Raw genomic sequence first — 6,056 nt, forward strand, 5'->3', positions numbered from 1 at the left:
CCCCGCAGGTCTGGTCGCCGTGAACCAAGAGTGACATGGCTTTTTTCAGTCGTTCGGTCAGGGCCTTTGCGAAGATTTTTACGTCTACGCAAAGCATGGTCAGGGGCCTCCAATTAGCGAGATCCGTAGGATCGCCCTTCTTATACAATAAGGAGAGTGCCCCGGACCGCATGCTCTCAGTGAGCAAACCCTGCCGGTGCACGTCCTCGGCTACCTCCACGATCTCCGGCCCTAGGACATCCCAAAATGTGGAGTAAAACTCCACAGGGAGTCCATCCAGGCCAGGGACCTTACGCCGGTTCATTTTGCCAAGTACCCCCGTTAACTCTGCCAGAGTAAAGGGGGCCTCTAAGCTGTCCCGGGCGGTGCTCGGAAGGCAAACCTTAAGATGTTTTATAAACTGCTCCCCTACATCAAAATCCGTGGTTCGCTTATTAAAAAGTTTGCGATAAAATTCTTGTGCAACCTCCATCATCCGGGCCGGGTCCGAACAGGTGTGGCCTTCCGAGTCTCTGAGCGATGTGAAACATCGCTCTTCACGAGCCTGTCGGACCCTTTGAAAAAAAGACGCGGTGCAGCGCTCATCCTCCTCAACTAGCTGCAACCTGGCATGAAACAGGAGGGCTGCCGCGGACCTCTCGTGCAGAACCCTGAGTTCGTCTTTAAGGGCCTGCACTCTAACGAGGTCCAGCTCCCCTCCGTTATTCCGATCAACGTATTCTCTTTTTAGTTGCCTCTCCACATCCCGGACTCGACCCAGCCTTTCGGCCTTGCGCCGGCGGCAATAGTGGGTTATCAGAGCACGGGTCCACTCTTTCACGTGCTCCCACCATGCCGCGGGAGAGACATAACCATCCTTACAGCCTCGCCAGGCTGCAAAGTGGTCTCGGTACAGAGATTGGAACTCTGCTTCCTCCAAGACCTGCACGTTAAGCTTCCAATAACCCCTGCCCACTGCAGGCGCGTTAATGGAAGCACTGGCCTCCAACACCAAATGGTCAGAGTACCAGCGTGGGGTCAAGGAGGCTGTCTTAAAAGTCACGGAGGGTGACGCCAAGATATAATCTAAACGGCTTGTTGCCCCTCGACTGTTATGCCAGGTGTGGCCCGGATCTCTGGGGTTGCACTTTTTAAAAGCGTCAGAGAGACGGAAATCGCTGAGCAGCTTCTGAAAATGCTTCCGGCTGACATCCGCTCTCCCTTCCAAGAAAATATTAAAATCACCTGCCAAAAAAAGGTGTCTATTTGTGACACAGGACGGGACCAGTGCATCCAAAAAAGCGATTCGGGACGAGGCCTCTACCGGAGCGTAGGCACAAAGTACCCGAAGGTGTTGGCCTCTCCAGGTGGCATCCACCCCCATCGCCCTTCCCGGCACGATGTCAAAGGAGCTCACCTTCTCGAAGGTGGGATCCCCCAACAGGATCCCAACCCCCGAAGAGTGGACGCCACCCACGCTCCAGTAGGCTTTACCTTTCTTCCACTGATGAGCAAACAAAGCCTCGTCCCTCCGATCCCTCAGGTGAACCTCTTGCAAACAACAGATTGCTGAAGGGGACGATGCCAAACACTGGAACACAGCTGCTCTCTTTTCTGCGTTTCGCAGTCCTCTGACATTCGTTGTTAAAATAGTAAGATCTGCCATGATAAAAGGAAGAAAGAAAGAGTCGGCTCGTTAAAACAGTAAAAATCCCTAAGAATCTAAAACCGAGGAGTCCCCCCCCTCCACTTTATCCCCAGTATCCCCAATATAGGGAGTCTCGTTCGGAGACCCCTCCCTGCCGCCATAATGCAAGGGTGGCGAAAGTGTGTTCTCATCCGGGCCACCCGGCTTGGCAAGCAGGGAGGGGTCTGTGGGCTTAGGGGACTCCTCTACAGGCGCCGCCATTAAGGGGGAGCCCGCCTTCATCCTCTTATCCTGTTCCTGCAAGGCTTGCTTCCTCTTCCTCTTGGCCTTGCCAAGAGGAGCAGGGGGTGCCCCCTTTGGCCGAGGGGTTTGGCCCGGGGCCGGGTCTTCCTCCCCCGCCGATGAGGATGATGACGATGATATTGTTGATGCTGTCCCTGGGGTAGCAGGGGGGGTAATATTCTTCTCCATGCCTCCCGGGGGGGGAGCTTCCTTATTCAACACCAGTCCCTCCCCCCCGGGGTTGCTGGGCTGTAAGGCCGCACTCCCGCCCCTTGCCAACACCGTGGCATAAGATTGGGTCCGTTCGGGGCAGGAGTGCGCCATATGTCCCTCCCCCCTGCAATCCCTACACCGGCGGGGGTTCTTGCAGTCTTTTGCCTGGTGCCCCGGCCCCAGGCAATTCCTACAAACGTAATCCTGACACCCCTCGGCCAGGTGTCCGTATTGCTGGCACCCCCTGCAGAAGGCAGGCTGCCCCCTGAAGAACAGGTACCCCCGATTCCCCGCATACGTAAAATATGCGGGGGGGTACCTCTCCTGTCCCTCGCTGTTCCTTCCGAACTTCATAAAAAACTGGCGGCGCCCGTTCCAGATCCCCAGCTCATCCCTCACCATCCTCTCGCTTGGGAGGACCTCCCCATACATGGACAAAAACCTGCGGACTTCGGCCGCCGAAACGTGGGGATTAAAAAAGTGGATGGTGACCATCCGCCGGTCACCGTCCCACAAGGGCTCAAGAACAAAGTTCTTCCCGACCGGATGGCCACCCATCCCATCCCCCAGCTCCAGGACCCTCCTATAGATGGCGTCACTCGCAAAAGTCACATCAAAGAACTTTTGGGCACCATTGCGCTGAGCGCATATGAGTGCCCCGGGGTTGAGCCCGAACCCGCCGAACAGGACCTCCCGTATGAAGAGGACCCGCTCCGTAAAGCAGGTCCCATCCTGCGGGTCCCTCCAGCGGAACCGGGCCGTATTGAGCAGGCCGCTGCCTGCCCTCAGGCCCGGCTCCGCCAGGGAGGCCCCGCCGGCGGTCGGGGTCTTGGCCGGGGCCTCAGCAGCCTGCGCCGTGCTGCGAGGAGCCATCCCTGCATCGGCTGTGGCCATTTCTGGCCGGTCCTGGAGCCGAGGAAGCGCCTGGTCCCCCACGCCGGCAGCCTCTCTGGTCCTGGGAGGTCCTCCCCCTGCTGGCCGGTTTGAGTACGGCGTCCTCCTGTCGATGGGATGAGCTGGGGCTTAAAATAAAATTAAAAAACACCCTAAAATTCTAAAAATCAAATAAAACAATAAAAGAGACCAAGGGATCACATGCGGAAACGGAGGACAAGCCTCCAGAAACTGCACCTAAGATCACCCTTGGTCTCGCTAAAAGCTATAAAAAAGCCCAAGCGCAGCAATTCTCGTCAGCATAAAATCCGTGTGAATCCGTCGTAAAATCCAATCGATAAGAACAGATACTACACTTGATCTTAGCCAAAAGGCCGAGAAGCGATAACCCGAAGAACGCGGAAGTGGAAGTAGAGAGCAGCCCAGCCCAGCACAGCACAGAGCAGCTCCTGGTGGGTGGGGTCCGTCCCTTCCGTTGGTTCGGGCACACTTTCGTCTGCCCGCGCGCGCCACGGTGCAACCCACCGCGCCCGTTGGGCCGGTCCTCCGGCCGGCGCGTTCTTCGGGTTATCGCTTCTCGGCCTTTTGGCTAAGATCAAGTGTAGTATCTGTTCTTATCAGTTTAATATCTGATACGTCCCCTATACGGGGACTTCATATTAAACGGATTTTTAGAACAGGGAGGCGAAACAGGGGCTTGCCCCGTTCGCCCCACGCATCGGCCTGGTATTGCAGTGCCTCCGGGAACGGTGCAAAGATTTTGACTGGTTTGCCTGCAAATACCCACTGGTTATTTTGCTGTTGTATAGCAGGTGATAAAATGTTTGGAAATGGCTTTGGGTGCCTTGTGCAGTGAGTAATACAGCAATCAGAGGGCAGAGTAAAGTTACTCATTGAGAAAGAAATAATAATAAAAACACTGTCAGTCATTGTACAAATATCAAAGAGTGCATATCTACTTTATACCGCTACGAACAAAAAACAGTATGCTAAATGAACAGCACTCAGCAAGCTATAAGTATTGACAATTGTGAGTGAGTGAGTGAAAACAGGTAAAAAAAACAAAAAAAAACCCAACTTAATTTAGAGTATCTTAATTTTCCTCCTTTATTTACCATAGCATTATAACTTCTCATTACACAGTCCAACAAGCCACCCTTTTAAATGTCTGACAAAGTGCTGCTTTATACTTTCTCAAAAATATCATTATTCAACTACATTGCACAATTTAAACAATTTATTTTTAGCAGGTCAGGTGAGATGGAGAAATATAGAGAAAAGAGGACCTTTTGAATTTGAATTTGTGTTGGGCATTTTTTGGTATTGTAGCAACATTGAAGAACATACAGATTTAAAAATAAACAATCAATAAATACATTCTAAATAATAAAATAAAACTGAATATTGTAAGTGATTCTGTGCTATGAATTATTTTTAGTTCTTAGTGTGATTTCATTTCTTGTTTATAGTGGCTGGTGTCTTCCTGAATATGTTCCAAACAGTAATTTATTATGACTTAACCAGATCAACCCCCACCCCCCACCCCAGAAATAACACAGTGATACAAAACCAAAGTTTAAACAAACTTTCTAACTTGAATTAGTGGATTTTCCTTTTAAAAGCTTCCATGCACACCTGTAACACATGACACTACCACTCCTGACAGCATCCCCCAGTGACTGTTGAACTGTCTAGACTGTTTAATGGTATTGATTTTCACCAGGTGAGACAGTGACACATTTTCAGGTCTTGGTAGATAAATCTGCTGGACATCTCCTTTCTAACATATTGAACAGACTATAAAGAACATGAGTGAAGTGCACCTCATTCATTCCTCTCAACATGACGAGCAGGAATTGTGCTGCCAAAATGGTTACTAGAATGACGTGAGTTGCAGGAGCACTTTGGTGTTTTAGCCTGAGTGTCATTTTACTGGTATCTTCCACTTTACTAGTATGTTATGTTAGTTACATCTGCTTTAAATCATTAGAGTCAGAGTAACATTACTAGCCATTCCACACTGTGGTTTGTTGTAAGAAACTCAGCAAATATAAATTTAAATTGACTATTAAGTTGCAAAAAATAATATTATTATGCTACTTACTGTCAAGTGCAGGAGAAACAGGATATTAGTCATGCCAGCAAGGAACTTTAGAATTGCTAGTCAAGCTAGCTAGTTTTGCTGGTTGACTTACATTAAGCTCAGTCAAGTTCCACAGAAATATTGGACAAACTCTCATAGGACACAATATGTCAGGCACCAGTTGGAGGTAATGGAGAGAAGATGTCCAATGGATCAACCAACTGGACAGGAAGTGTAGTCAAAACATCCAAAATTGAACAGAAATAGAATCCCAACAGCCTGTAAAGCAATAGTGATTAGAATAATAATTATGAATAACAGTGGGCTGTCTGAGTGAGCCAGATAAGAGTGATTGAGTGAGCAAAACCACACAGCTGGGACAGAACACCAACATCAAAGAAATGGAAGCATTCCCTTACCTGTTTGGAGACAACTGTTAGCGAAAAGTAGAGAGAAACAAACTGCACCATTTAAAGGTCAATCACAATGCTCTTAGAATTAACTGCCACACTGAGCGCATAAATATCTGGCTGTCAGGAAACACTTAATAGATCACTATCCATCCATGAGTCAGTTTGGTGAATGCTAGGACCAACATCAGTTCATATTTGGGCCTTGTTTTTTTGTGTAATTTGCATCAGAGAAACACTTATAACCAGAGCCAGCATTACTGCAAAGGATGATGCCATGAAGTGATTTAACTACACTTAAAATGATAGCAAATATTCAGATGCAAACCAAACTAATGCAACATCAATATTATACATTATACATTAATGTGATGTGACATATGCCTGTCATAGACTCAAAATTTGGTAAGTAATTGAGATAGATAGATAGATAGATAGATAGATAGATAGATAGATAGATAGATAGATAGATAGATAGATAGATAGATAGATAGATAGATAGATAGATCAACATGGCTGCTTCACTACCTTCAGGTCACTGAGGCTG

The 6,056-nt window shown here is 48.7% G+C and overlaps 1 non-coding gene and 1 pseudogene across 1 annotated transcript; one reads left to right on the plus strand and one right to left on the minus strand.

Annotated features, from left to right (window-relative positions):
* Positions 1 to 3,223: 3,223 nt before the first annotated feature.
* LOC118242794 (U2 spliceosomal RNA) lies at positions 3,224 to 3,402 on the minus strand (annotated as a pseudogene).
* A 183-nt stretch (positions 3,403 to 3,585) lies between these two features.
* Positions 3,586 to 3,776, plus strand: LOC118242781 (U2 spliceosomal RNA). The gene has a single exon (XR_004777035.2). It is a non-coding gene; the product is annotated as a U2 spliceosomal RNA (small nuclear RNA).
* Positions 3,777 to 6,056: the final 2,280 nt, after the last annotated feature.

This window comes from Electrophorus electricus, chromosome 18 (assembly GCF_041902795.1).
Source record: "Electrophorus electricus isolate QZ-2024a chromosome 18, ASM4190279v1, whole genome shotgun sequence".
NCBI lineage: Eukaryota > Metazoa > Chordata > Actinopteri > Gymnotiformes > Gymnotidae > Electrophorus > Electrophorus electricus.